A 15,727-nucleotide genomic window follows, 5' to 3' on the forward strand; every position below is an offset into this window, starting at 1 on the left:
TGGCAGAAGACAAAAAAAAAAAAAAGGATGAAAAAAATTTTCCATTTTTTTTGTAAAAAATTTTAAAGGGCAAAAAAAGAAAGAAAAGTTTTTTTTTACTTATCTAGTGCATGCTATTATAAACCTCGTTTTAAAATTTTTTTTTGTTCCTAAATGTAAAATTTATTTCAGTCCCCCCAAAATACTTTTTTTTAGTTTTTGTTTCGGGAGAACCATAAGAGTGAAACGTAAATGGAAGCCGTTGAAAAGACTGGAAAGTCGCAGATGAAAATTAGAAATAGAGAGAGAAAAATTTCCCTTTTTCACGGTTTGGTTTTGAAATTAAATAAAACTGTGTGTGGGATGGGTGCCCCACAAGTGGTCCCATTTGCCAAGTGTCACAGTTTAATTCAAATAAAGAGTAAATCCAGAGGGGCTTCGATCATGAAAAATTTTTTGTTTGTTATTGTTTTTTTTTTTTACACCAAATTTAGTTGTGTTTTTTGTCGATTTTTAGTGTGAAAAGTGATGAAAATTGGATTTCCAAAAAAAAAACTTTCGATTATTTACAGTTTGTGTTTTTTGTTTCAAACAAGCTTTTGTGGGTTTTTTCATCTATTTCATGAATAAGGAGTTTCTACAAGAAGCATTTAGTTATCGTTTATTTTTTTCATGTAAGGATGCTTCTTGAGACCAATTACCCCACCCTAGAAGTTGGCAGAAGGTTTCGAGAGATACGCAGAAAGTACAGAGAAGCGAGAGAGAAAAGCGGAAGTATTGAGTGGACCGGAACGAGCCACTGCGCATGGCGCAAAGACTTCTTCAAAGACGTCACATGCGAGACGACAGTTATGGAAAGTGCTTTGATGAGTAGATGAAGGACCACACCACGAAACCACTGTAATTACATTTAGATGATTTGTTTGGGATTGAGATTATGTGTGTACATAGTTTGTGTGGAGCTTGTCTTTACAAGCAATACTTGTGTACAAACAATACGGATCGGTGTACACATGTCTGTGTGTACATAGCTCACTGGAGTAGGTATGAGGGTGCGGTCTATAACCCTTTATAAATGCATCTCTATCCACCCTCATGCGCACGAATTAGATCGCGCGACACTTACATATTGGCCGAACTGTGAATACAAACTCATTACGACATAGCATGCTCATCTGTTCAATCTGTCATGTATTCAAGAATGTACATGTATTATAGACAGTACATATATATGTAGTATGTATACTATTTTTGTTGTTATTAAAAAAAGAAGACGGTATCAAGAAAAATGACATCTGCTAGAAATATGCTTTAAAGGGGGATAACAAAATGTTTGTGGCTTTGTTTATTTATAGGTGGCCTCCCTTTAACTGTCTATGACACTGTGATGTGTAATATTCCTTCACTAGCTTCTGTCAAATGACAGGTCATCTTTCCACCCCACCACCACATAAAAAACAAGCCACCGTAATGTATAAACCGCTGTGCTAAGTCTCATGACATTATCTTGTGGTGTCCGGCAGTGAATATTTATTTTTTAAAATGTTATGTAGAGACATTTACGTGGCACCAAAATACTTAAAACTTTAGGCAGCCAAAACCACACAGAAATGTAAAAGTTACACTAAAATTCAGCTACTTCTCTTCTACTTTTTGTCGCTCCCTCCCCTTCCTCTCTTTCTTTTTCTTTTACTGTCCTTATTTTTTTTTTTTTTTTTTTTTTCAATTTCTCCTCACTTGTTTCCGTTCTTTCTTTGATTTTTTTTTTATTTCTTTATTTCTTCTCTTTTATACATTCTTATTTTCTAGACAAACTCCAGACGCATAAGTAAGTCAGGACTACCCTCTATCACTGGGGAGTTTTTAGGCCATGAGGTCAGGTGAGCACTGTGAGCAAAATCTCTGATGTGGGCTGTAGGAACATGAAAACATGAGTTTATTTCTTATGAGTATATATCTATATCTGGATAAATATGAGGGAGCTGAACTCACGTAAACAACATATATTACGACCATAAGCGGCGTGCACACACAGTATATCCTCTTTATAAAGTTAATAAAGTCAAAGTATTTTGTCTTAGCAATGCTTCGTTTTTGTTATGATATAAAATTTCTTGTAGATTGTGACTCTTTATGGTATTCTGTTAAATGTTATCTACGAGGAGTAAACTGTCTATGGTACAATAAAACATTCAGATACCTTCTACATTTCTACAGCTCTCCACACGCATGCGCACCAACATTTTGACATAAAGTGCAGGTATTCTCACAACACTATTCTCAAACTTTCGTTGGACAACTGTGGATTCGACAACTTCAGAGTTTGTACAAACCTGACTCGTGATTCAAACCAGAGAGGTATAAACGTCTATGATTCAACCTGCTTCGGTGATGGAGTAAGGGGGATGACAACTGATGAGATGCTGTAGTAGAGCGTGCGAGGAGCCTCGAGTAGTGGTGATGTTGGTGAGTTGGTGACAGTTTAACATTGTAAAGTTCTGTTGAGGTGTGTGCGTACACTTTGTGTTTTGAAAGTGCATGGTATAACATGATGGGTGTGCGTACACGTGTGTACAATGTGTATTGTATACTTGTGTGATGCGGAAATGTGTACAAGAGTTTGCTGCTTTGTATCTGTTTGTGTGTTGTGTTGTGTGTTTTGTTGAATCCTCAACCTACAACTGCTCACCTGAGTTGTCGCCTACTACATTGCTTCGATAGTCTCCTCCAAGTACTTTGTGAACAGTCAGGAATATTTCCAGTCTTGTGCCTTGCTAGTGCATTAGTCGCTGCAGTGGCACTTGTGATTGACCTTCACCTAGGAGGAATTCACTCGACCTGATAAATAAACCCAAGAAAATGTTTACTAATCCATCGGATGTTTATTCATCAAAAACCAGCTCAAAGCATATTGTGAGTTGTATAATTTTGCTTTTGCAGTGCCATTTTATTTCGTATGTCCTGTAATGTTTCGTTCTTTACTTTTATTTCAAGTAAACTACCAGGCGGTAGTGAAGTTTCGCTTCATGCGCATGCGCAGACTATACCCATACGTTTAGATACGCCGGAGTTTCGATTCACTGTTTGACACCCGGCAGGTCATTGTCGTACAGGGTCAAACCCGGAGCCCGCAGAGACACGAAAATATAAATAGGGATCACAAACACCGCCAAAACCAAGGCGCGGTGAGAATCAGTTTACGGTATTCAGATTTTTTAAAAGACATGTGGGGCATTGATGGACTTGCCAAAAAGCGGGACATTGGGCGTCAAAACGAGGTCAAAAGCGGGACTGTCCCGACTAAAGCGGGACGTCTGGTCACCTTAAACAAGTAATGCTAACATGCTCCGGATCTGTATCTAAACTCTTCTGTTTTTCGTGAAACATGTAAAACCAGCCAGGTCGACTGGTCAAAGTCGTCTAGTTTTCGTTTCTAAAAAGACAAGCAATGTCTATTTTAGAAATTACATCAATAATTCCGGAAACTTTTTCTTTGCGTGAGTCCCCACAACCATTCAGAGATAAGAAGCGTAGGTGCATACTTGTCAGTTTCGGACAGCTGCAGTCATCATCTTTTAAAACCGGGCTGGAAATTCATAGCTAACCATACTAGTGTGTTTGGGCGAAGTAGCATAAAGTATTGAAGTCCTGATCTGCTTCGGCAAGTGTTCATTACATTGTTGGGTAGCTGGTCGAAGAAACACAGAGTTATCCCCCTTGGCCAGCCTATGCCTGTTGGCTTATCATAGGGGTTTCATCCTCACATCCACAAGAAGCACCCGCTTCGGATAGATACCCCAGACCGAGAGAAGCGTGGTCAATGACTTTCACCCCAAGCTTGAAAAGATCATCTGGGGTCTCGATTACTATTGGCTTTGGGTGATCTGCGGAGGACAGTCTGGAGGGGATTTTCTTCGTGCACATTATCTTGCCGTCCACAGTCACGCCATGTAAGCCCAGTCTCTTGACTTGCCAAGAAGTCGGCACGTAGAAGGGTGATATCATCATTAATGAAAGTTTGCTCGTAGCCAGGTTTACCTTTTAGGTTCTTTTTCTTTGCCATGACTTCGTTTCGTTTGCGCCTGGAAACAAACTTGACCAACACAGGTCGAGTTCCTTTAGCCATCTTCCCAGCGCGGTGAACCACAGCGATGTCGGTAACAGACACATCTACTCCGGCATCGTTGAAAACTTTGATAGCTTTCCGCTCCACTTCTTCCGCCGTCTCTCCCGCATCCTGTGGGATGCCAAAAACTCTCACTGACTCTCGACGGCTGTACTGGTGCAGCCTGTCATTTTCGTACGTCAGTGTCCTTACAGCAGCCAACAACTTTTCAGTTGCTGGCTGCTGTTGAGCCTGCAACAAGGTGACTCTGTGTAGGCGACTGTCCAACTCGGCTGTCACACCTTTGATTACCTCCCCTACTACCACAGACAAAGCTGTCTCAAGGATAGGGATCATTTTTCCAATCTGGTCGCTTTCATCGCCGCTTACAGGTTTAAAGATCGACAGCGCCTTTACCTTTGAAAGGATTTTATCCTGAAATGACGAAAGATCGACACCAAAGTGTTCTGCAGCTTGTAGTGTTGATGTACAGGTTGAAGACATACTGTCAACACGCACAGGGGCTGGTGAAATAGGCGAGGATGAAAATGACGATGGCGTCACAGATTTTAGTTTCAGTTTCTTTGAAGTTTCATTTTCTTCTGAACAGGGCGACGAAAACAAGCTCTTCTTCGCCTTGTCTCGGAAAGACATAGCAGATACACACGTCACCGACACTGAGCAAGGAGATGAACACAACCTTATGAGGCACAGAGGGCGATGCAACAGAGGGGAAAAGCTGGATAATCAAAATCAGTTCCACACGAAATTCCACACGAAAACATAAATAAACATATATCCAGTGAATCAATACAGCAAATACTCTCAGGAGATGTAAGTATACAGCACAATTAAGCCAAAACAATAGCAATTTTCCATAATCAGAAAATTTCACGGGAGCTCAAAAAACACGGTGTCACTCCATGAACAAGCTCACAACCCAACGGACAAACGTTTTTACTACTCCCGACGCTTGCGAACACAAGAAAGTAAAAGGACAAACATACCATCGCTAATAATAATTTCAAACATAATTATAGAAATACGTCCACACAGCACAGGAACATCATTCCATCAAGCACAACCTCACACCAGCACCTTCTATCAAGACATTAAGAAATAGATAAAGAGAACGAAAGAGAGAAGTATGGTAAAAGGAACAAGAACAGACAAAAGACACTATACCTGGGTGTCAAGTACCAGGGTTACTTATAATGAAGTTTACACCACGATGGTAGTTCTACGAATGATGACAAGATAAGTACACATAAGTACTTAATTTATGACTGGTTTGTACGATTGTTCCCATGAGGCATTCAAACTACTCCATCAGCCCAGGGAGGGGATTGTGTGAGACACAATAAACATGGCTACAACTGTTTACACTCTATGTGTTGTTCTAGACTCTCTAAAGGTGTGTGTTTTCTCGTCGTAAAGGGATCTTGATTTTTATGTTTTTGTTTTTTGGTTGTTTTTTTTAAAAAACTGCTGTTGCTAGCTAACTTAGAAAAGCACTTTGTTGAAATGTCAGGAGTAAATCTTTGTATTCAATATAAATAAACTCTCAATTTGAAAGGGAAAGTTGTGACACGAGCATAACTTTAAATTATAATAACCTGTAATTTCTTTAAAGCATATTAATACTCAAAGTACATTATAACCTCGAACTTAATCCGTTCTGGAAAGCTGTTCGTTATCCGAAACAATGTTTTCCACAAGAAATAAAGGAAATAGATTTAATTGTTCCCAGCCCTGTTGACTCGTAATATTTGAAAGTTACAGGCTATATAGGGTATTTGTTTAATGAAACAGTTATAATGCAATAATATAATGGAGTTAAACAAACAGAGAAACATTAACGAAAGCATTTAAACATCAGAAACTTGCCGTTTTGACGGCGTGGTGGATGGAGGTGTGGGAGGAAGGGGTGGAATTACTGCTTGGATTCCCCCTCAATTAGCACACGTGATATTATAAAATCGGGGTGACTTCCCTTTTCTGTCGCTTTGAGGTTAAAGGAAAAAATCTTGTCCAGTGTCTGTTCCTTCTGCCTTTGTGTGTGTGTGTTTGTAAAACTCTTCGATAATACGACATCACATATCCGACAGACGCATGCCACCTTCATACTTTGAAATCATTTCCTTTTTCAATTCATTTGTTGGCCGCTTCCTTGTCATTACTTCACTACTATTAATTGTTCTTAATCTTCTTTGGAGCCATGATTGAGGATTATCTTATTAAAATTATTAAACTAAAGCACAAAAATCACTAAATAAGAAGGATGTGCATAGATAAGGAACGACCGATCGTAACTATGTCTCAAGCACAAATGATGACATGCTGGTCGGTCACGTGTGGTTCACGTGGCTGTTCGTTATCCGAAATTTTGTTCGCTATCCGAGACAAACTTTTAATGAAATTTTTGTTCGTTATCCGAAATATTCGTTATCCGAGGCGTTCGCTAACCGAGGTTCCAATGTATACACAAAGATTAGAATGTTTAAGAATGTATTTTGAAAACCTTAACGTGCCTTGTCCATCATCTTGAGGAAAGACTAGAGAAGACCTTATTCCAGTGACGTGCAGAGCATATCTACATCTGCAAATGGAGACCGGGCCATAGCCGGCGTCGTCAAATCGCTGCCTTTGCTTATCGCGAGGCCATCGCATAGGATAGATGCTATGGTGTCATAGTACAATTTGCAACCCTATTCGTAAATGAACAACACATAAGGGAGAGAAACGGGAACCTTAGGACTTGTTCCTCCAACGATCACTTCCTTTAAAGGGTGAACAGGTCAACCAATCGGTTGTTACCTCGTGTAAATTCCACTCTAATGTTTTGCTTACTTGAGCGCCATATTGACATTCGTTGTGGGGTTACTCGATTTGACGTGGATTTGTTCTCAAACAACAGAAAATGAGAAGAAAACAGTAAGTAATATTTAAATACTAATGTATAATCTAATAAAATATTATCTTGTTTGGTACTTTATATATTGTATATACTTGTATATATCATGTAAAAAAAATTTCTTAATTTCTGACTTAAGTGACGTTTCGATCGATTGTGAAATCTCAGCCCCATACAGTTACTATCTTTGATGTGAGCTTACTACAAGAAATCAGAATCAAAAATCAAAATCAAATCAAAACAGACTTTATTGTCTGCCCAGGAGGACAGAAATTTGTCTTTGCTCACATACCCATACAGGACATTTAACACACAGTTAGAAGTAAAAGTGAGGAGTAAAATAGTGTTGATTGCACCAGTCCATCAAGGCAGTGTATGTTTATCCTAAACACAAACCTTGGGTGACCAAGGGCCTAAAAGCACTGCTGAACAAAAAGAAACATTTGTTCATCACGGGCAGAAGCACGACAGAAGATTAGTACATAGAGAGGACCATGATGCTATCCGTTGGGTGGGCAGAGGCTCTACGAGCATACTAGTTAGTCCGATGCTTTCAGTAGTTTGCCGGTGGACCAACGAGTGTCGACGAGATTGAAACAGAGGTCGAGTTAGCTCTCGCCATAAACCCGATGTGTCAGAAATGCGGCTCGTGGTTACATCTTGAGCTCGCTGGAGGGACTGCCAGACGTCGAGTGTTGATGCTTCCGCATGACGCAAGAGATACGCCGAGAAAGATCTTGGTGTCCTAGTGGAGGCGTACGGCGGGAAAGATGTCGACATCAGTGCCACAGCAACGTGATGAGGTGGTCGACGAATACGCCGCGAAGCTCCAGAATTTAAGCAGGCGAGGTAGAAGGCGGCGCAGAATCTATAATTCTTGAAGTTAACACCAAGCAAATGTTTTTAAAAAGCTCTTTTAAACGGCGTATCACATATATTTGTCTTTTTTGTAGTTTACCAGGTATAATTTTTTTTAAATACCTCTAAACATTTGCTTCGCAGGCACTCGGTGCTCCGTAGTGATTGTCGCGCGGCTCTCTACCTTCGTAGCGTACCGATAATAATATTATTAAATGCATCAATCTGATTTTTTTTTTTACAAGAACAATGTTTATTCATTTCCAGTTTATATGCGGTTATCAAAGTGTGATTCCTGGAAGTGTAACTTGTGCTAGCATGATATATATCCTGTGAAACCCTGTTTGAATTTTTTTTTAAATTCAATTACACCTACTTTATTTGCTTTGGATTACCTAATAAGTGACTATTCATGCAGGATTCAGATGTAAACAGTTTTGTTTCACAGTTTGATCTCGTATTATTAGTTGTTTTTTTTTTCTTTCTCTTACAGTTATTTTTTTATGATTTTTTGACTTGGTGAATTTCCATGCATACGAGTGAATGTGACCTCGATGAAAGCCTTACATCTCCAATTTGATCATACACCCTCCATAAATAGCACATGAATATCACAAACAGTTAACACGAAATATCTGACAAAGATCCTGCTCTCACTATCCTGTTTGTCAGCCACCGACCAATCAACAGCTGCCTCTCAAATCTATCAGAACTTGACCCCGTGACGTCACGCGAGAAGTGGGGTCTGTAAGGTCAACCTGTGAGGCCTCTTGGGCGAGTTGTAGGAAAACGATTAGAAAAGTTACATAAAGACGAGGCCACTGGCATTATGTCTGCTGTGATGTGTTTGTATGTCTGTTGTACAGGGGAGTAGAATGCGCGTTTGGAGGAACGTTCGCGAGTAAGGTTTGTGTGTGATTGCGTGCGTTCGTATGTAGGTGGGCGCGTGTGTGTGCGTGTGTGTGTCCGCATGAGCGCTTTGTACTGATGTGAGGAACTTTTAAACTTACTATTATTCACTAACAATCATCATTATAATTCTAGTAAATGAAACATTTATGAATAAATCAACTGATTAAGTTTTCACTTCGTTTACACATTTTAATGAAAGAAGAATGTCTAAATAATAGAATTAGTTACTAATTGTATCGGACCGCGGGTTTGGGGAAATTTTGCAGAAAATAGAAACGTTTGGGTGTTCATGCCTATGGGTACACATAGGAATTAATGCAGATACGAAATACGTGTCTGTATAATAACATCTGAGTGTGTTAGTGTGTTTTTGTCTCTCTTACGCAGATCTCAACGATAAGTCATGGAAAGATGGAGTACACCTGACAGTAGGAATAAGTAAAATGACAGGAAAGATGAAAAGTGGCACAGATATAGAAAGTCATCGAGAAACGTAGCTAATATCGTAACAGATGTACTGATGAGCATTAGACACACAACTTCACGCAGATTAACGGACAAATATGAAAAATGAGGGAGAGCAGTCACCCTCGAGACAGACTAAGCGACATAAGTCTTCCCATGGATGGGAATGGACTAAAAATAAATAATTAGTGAGTTGACAAAAAAACAGTCGTGATTGTTATTATTGCTATACATAATTATCTACTTTAACCTTAGTGTCTATGGGCGTTTAATCAAAACTTCTGCAGAAATCCTCAACTAAATATCTACTTCCGGTGTAAAAGATGAAGCGAGTGTCTCCTCTTATAGCAGACAAACAGCTGACTTTAAGAAATATTTCTTTCAAACTATTCACGGGTGAAAAGAAAGTAACTGAGAAACAGCCAATGGTGTGGTCTCGCTATGTGTCGAATGTGTAATAGAAGGAGCATCTCGCTAAGGAGCCAATGGAATCTTCTGAATTATCCTTAACGATGTGACAACAAAACAACTAGAGACACTGTGTTTAACTCAAACCTGTTCGCCACTTAAAGGACAAGCAATGATGGCCATCAGACGAGTGACCATTGTGTAAGCAGGCCAAGAAGATGCTCGTCTGCCAAGAGACAACTCCACCGCCTCCAACACAAGAGTACAATGCCGCCAGGGGACATCTCGACCATCGGTGCAACAACATCTTTGACTTTGCATTGCAGACTTTTGTGGAATATTCTACAACACGCAGACACACGTACAAGCTGCTGCTTCTTTCCTAAAGTGAAATACTGTTTGTTGGTGGGCAGATACAAAACATGTGTTAATGAATTCCTCTCTTCTTCTACACCTGACAAGTTTCAAGTGATTGGTTTGATGAGGAAAGTGTGATGAGTTGTGGCAGGTCTTGTATTGTTTCCTGCGCAATGGCGTCTGGTGTCTGACGTCTTGTGTGTGACGTCTTGTATGCGTCATTTGTTCCACATCATTTGAAGCCGGGGGGGGGATGACGTCATATATAAGAGAAAAGCAGTTGCTCTAACAATGGCGAAGTAGCAAACTGGTTAAAATACAAGGGCTTTAGATTAGCTTTTCCCAAAACCCAGGCAATAATATTTAAAAAACTTAATCAGAAAACAGACTATCCCAAACTAACACTTAACCAAACAACCATTGACTATAGCTTCCAGGTACAATTCTTAGGAGTAATTTTCTCGGATAAAACCAACTGATCCCCATTCGTGGACAAAATAACGAAATCTGCCAAAAAAGGAATAAACCTAATAAGAGTAGTAAGCGGTAATACCTGGGGCGCCCACCCAAAATCGTTACTTAACTTATATCAAGCCCATGTAATGTCAAAACTGCTCTATGCAGCCCCACTCTTAGTACACTTGAGGTCTAACCAAATAGTCAAACTCCAATCCGTTCAGGCCAGGGCACTAAAAGTAGTGTTGGGTGTACCTTTGTACACACCAAACCTGTCAGTACTGGCAGAGACAGGACAAAAACAAATAATGGAGCTGATTATCAAATTATCAAGAAGAGAACAGTCAACTTCTACTACAAGACGCAGTGTCTCCCTCCAGACCATCCAGTCCGACAGATCCACTCAACCCCACAGACACATGACAGTAAGCCGCACCCCACAACCCACTATACAGCATCACATCCAACAGTTAGAAAACACAAAAGGAGCAGAAACAAACATTACAGCGCCCTACCCACACAGCGACATGTAAACTTCACCTTGGACACTTCCACAACCGTAAATAGACACTGATCTCATCAATATGGCAAAGAGGACCATCAACACCTAATCACCTCAGAGATCAAACTCAAACTGGGCGCCACCTACCAGCAGAAACAAACATTACAGCGCCCTACCCACACAGCGACATGCAAACTCCACCTTGGACACTTCCACAACCACAAATAGACACTGATCTCACCCAATATAACAACAAAGAGGACCATCAACACCTAATCACCTCAGAGATCAAACTCAAACTGGGCACCACCTACCAGGGCTATACGCAGATATACACAGATGGCTCCCACAGCACAGAAACGCAATAACTGGGCTAGGAGTTTATTGTCCTGACAACATAAACCTTTCCATCAAACTCCCGACCCACACCTCCATTTTCACAGCCGAGATGACTGCTATACAGACAGCCATTGAGAATATACACCTCCAACTGAGGGACACCACAAGCCGACATTTCCACATACTATCGGACTCCCTGTCAGCAATCCAGTCTCTTCAAAACAAATCATCGAACAGAGTAGACATTGTTTATGAAATATTGTCCCTCATAAACAAGATTAACAAAGACAATAGAGACGTCAGGTTCCTTTGGGTTCCCTCCCATATTGGGTTAGAAGGAAACGAGGGAGCTGATAAATTAGCCAAACTGGCAGTAAAACGAACTAGCAATCCTAAAGTCACCACCCTAAACATCTCTATTTCACCAGCAGAGAGAAGAATAGCAATAAAACCAGCGATAAAATTAAGGTGGAATGAGAAGTGAAGGTAAAGGAACTAGGAGACTGATAGATGAACAACCAAGTACTACTCTGCTTTTCTTTGGCTCAAATAGGCCCCTCCAATCCAAGATAGCCAGAATGAGGCTTAGCGGAGAATATCTAACTAAATATAAAAGAGACTCTCTTTCCTGCACATGTGGAGACAGGATTAGCACCTCACATGTGCTTTTGGAGTGTCATGAAAACAAAGATGAAAGAGATGTCTTAAGTCAGGTCTTAAATAAACACAGGCTAGCCTTAAACATTATCAACTGTCTTAACCCACCAAAAGATATATGGGACACCATACTGTCATTGGTAGTGACAATGGTGGCACGCCACCCGCATGCTAAGCTCATATAAACAGGTTGAAGGTAACCCTGAGTAAGTCCTTCAAAATATATCTTTATAGGGAAAAACTGCATGACGGGTGCTTGACCATCGGCACTAGCACCAAACTAAAAAAAATTAAAATTAAAAAAATTTAAAAGCAGCATAAGCATATTACCCTAATTTAAATAAAAGCCTAGGACATAGATATATGGCAACAAAGAGGATCTGGTAACCTGGACAATACACCACCACTGCGGACTTGGCAGGCGTCCAGGATATCATAAGCGCAGCACCTAAAATGGTAAAGGGCACCAGTAGACAACACCATGAACGGCAACCCTTCTCCCTTCCCTTCCCTTCCCATCTTCCCACCGGTTCCCCCCCCCCTTTCCAAACTCTTCCCCTCTCCTAAACTCCCTTGCCCCTCCCCCACAGTGCGAAATCGCCTCGCGGTGGAAGCACTTTCCCTTTTCAAATACAACAACAACAAATCTAACAATGGCCAAGTGAGCAGGAAAAATCAACGGTCTTGTCCGCCATCTTCTTTGTGACTCTCTCAGTGACCTTCCTCAGAATTTGTGCCTCTTCGATTCTATTCACCTCCAAATCTCTTCATCCTCATCGTCATCTGAGTGGCTCGTCGAGCGTTGTGTGTGTGTGAAATGCGTAGTGCGTATTCAAGGTAAGTGTACCTTCGTCATGCGACACAAAAAATACTCAAATGATCGCATGCTGATAATCATACTAGTTTTTTATTCGCCACAAGCAACGTCCGATCTTCATTCTGATAATAGTGTTTAGCATTTCTACACCTGGGTTATTGTTTTGTTGGTTTTGTTTTTTATTTGCTTTTATTTTGTTTTTTGTTGCTGTTGTTGTTGTTTTTTGCCCAATTCCTGCGAGATATGAGAGTAAAGACTAATACTGCTACAAGTCAGATTTTCGGATTGCGGCTGTATCTAGCAAGGTAAACGAATCATACTTTGTGATCAGAAACACACGATCATTAGAAAAACAACTCCGTTATTAGTTCTCACAACTGACAGCATCCTTCGCCTCGTGTCTTGTGTCACACATCACGTGACACCTTTGACTATAAAAGGCCGCCACTTCTTTGCTCCAGACAAACAGGTTCCAGCCATCGACAGCTTCCACCACAACTTCCACTTTCATCACTCGTCAAAGGTAAGCAGTCTACTAAGGGAGGGATCCTAGACTTTTGTTGGCCTCCGTACATGGAGGTGTATTTAGACTTCAACGCTTAGAGTGTTGAACTGGGTTTTTTTCTTGGTGTTTCTGTTCTTTCTTGTTTTTTCAGATTTGTAGTTTTTCGCGAATTTGAATCTTTCAATAGATGTCGCTGTTCTTGGATGTCTTAAGCACACACTATCAGAAAAGGAAATGGCCATAAGTAAATTATCCCAATCTAACGGTATACACTGGGATGAAAGGTCAGGGGAGACAATTGCTTATGGCTCTATGCAGGCAATGACTTTACAAACCTGATCTCACACACACTCTCACACACACACACACACCAATGCACTCATCCGCAAGCACACCATCGTCTGTCTCGCATAGTCACTCCATACTCATTCAGACATGCAACTTTGTACTTGTTAAACTTACCTTCCACACTACGTTTTCCTTCTGTTATATTTACTTTTATATTTCTACAAGTTTATTCACAATAGTTCGGGTTTTCCTTTTGTTATAAAATTCGCATAACAAATGTATTTGAATTTGAAGTTATAACAGTGTCGACAGTTAAATGTGATTCTGTGACAATGAAATGACTGTACATGACAAGAAGTTTACTGATGAGAAAACACTAATGCTGTCACAAGAAATGTGGTTACAGTTACAGCACAATGTGACTTGTGTGACAACAGTGAGTGATGTGATTTCAGATCCTCACAGCCATGAAGTCGCTGGTGCTGATTCTGGTGTTGGCCGCAGCAAGCATGGCGGCTCATGTTCCAGAAGAACGGGACTTGCTTCCGATGGCCGATCCCGAGTTGCCGTTGATTACCTCACTACTGACAAACCTCCTGTCTGTCCTCGGCCCCATTGCTAGTGCTCTCCTGAATGTTGTCACGCCCTTAATAGACAGTCTGCTGGGTGCCTCTATTTCTGCCGTCCTGGGCCTTCTGGCTCCTGTTCTTGACATCGTGTCCATACTGGTCAACTGTGTGACACCCGCCAGCAACATACCCGTCGGCAACATTGAGCAATTCGTCCTGGGTACAGTCGAAAGCGCTGTCTCCTCCATAAAATCAAATCTCACAGGTACCTACTGCACCATGACTGCAAAGCCAGCTTCTCTTACAAATAAAGCAGTGTCGCTGTGTGTCTGTGTGTGTCTGTGTGAATGTGTGTGTGCTGGCGCGCGCCTGCATGTATATAAATAATTATATTAATGGATGGCCCTTACCGTCATATGTAATTATATTTTAACGCATTCTTTACAAATCCATCTTACTATTTCTATCCCTCTCTCTTCACGTCCATCAATGTGTCTAGAAGACTCCTTTACTTACAAATTAAGAAGAGAGCAAAGACAGTTAACAAACTTAAAACTGAAAGCGAAGAGAAGGAAGACAGGGGCAAAAGAGAGTTTTACTGACTTGCTTCTCAGTCCTCGCCATTTGGCTGTGATGCTAAACTTTGCCAACCTCGTTAATAATCGCTGATGTCGATGTGTGTGCAGAGGCCTGCCTTTAGTAACTACGATGGACAACTCTCCTTTGTTGTGGTAAGTGACTTCTGTATTTTTATTTCTTTGACTACTTGTTTGGGGTGTTTCTTATTTATTAATCATTTGCTGTGTGCTTGTGTCCTTTGTTTCTTGTGTGGTCTGTGGTTAGATGGATTCAAATACATGTATCAGCAAACGGAACCAAACGTTTTTACTACCTCACGACACAAAAAAAGTAAAAAGACAAACATACCATCGCTAATAATGATTTCAAACATATTTATAGAAAATAAGTCCACACAGCACAGGAACAGGATTCCATCAAGCACAACCTCGAAGACACTATACCTGGGTGTCATGTACCGGGGTTACATATAATGAAGTTTACACCTCGATGGTAGTTGTACGAATGATGACAAGATAAGTACACATAAGTACTTAATTTATGACTGGTTTGTATGATTGTTCATTCCGTAGCTTTCCCACGGCAAACAGAAAGAATAGTGAATTCTTGAGTAGATAATCTGTGCGATGCATGTTATCTGTATCCTCTCTTTATTACAGTCCAGTTCCTGACTCGATTTGAAGACAGAAACTTTGAGGCATCCCATGAGGCATTCCAACTACTCCATCAGCTACATGGAGGGGATTGTGTCAGAGAATAATAAACACGGCTACAACTAGTTACACTGTGTTGTACTAGACTCTCTAAAGGTGTCTTTGTGTGTATTTTCTCGTCGTAAAGGGACCTGGATTTTCATGTTTTTGTTTTTAAAAAACCCAGCTGTTGCTAGGTAACTTAAAAAATTTAAAAAAACACTGTGTTGAAATGTCAGGAGTAAGCGTTTGTCGTCGGTATAAATGAACTCTCAATATTAAAGAACAAGTTTTTACACCAGAATAAATCAAAATTATAAAACCT

General features: G+C 40.5%; 1 long non-coding RNA gene across 1 annotated transcript; it reads left to right on the forward strand.

Annotated features, from left to right (window-relative positions):
• The first annotated feature begins 8,598 nt into the window (after window positions 1-8,598).
• LOC112576992 lies at window positions 8,599-15,488 on the forward strand. The gene is made up of 4 exons (XR_003101979.1): window positions 8,599-13,292; window positions 14,018-14,396; window positions 14,818-14,862; window positions 15,370-15,488. It is a non-coding gene; the product is annotated as an uncharacterized LOC112576992 (long non-coding RNA).
• Window positions 15,489-15,727: the final 239 nt, after the last annotated feature.

The sequence above is a fragment of the Pomacea canaliculata genome, linkage group LG1 (genome assembly GCF_003073045.1).
Source record: "Pomacea canaliculata isolate SZHN2017 linkage group LG1, ASM307304v1, whole genome shotgun sequence".
Lineage (NCBI taxonomy): Eukaryota > Metazoa > Mollusca > Gastropoda > Architaenioglossa > Ampullariidae > Pomacea > Pomacea canaliculata.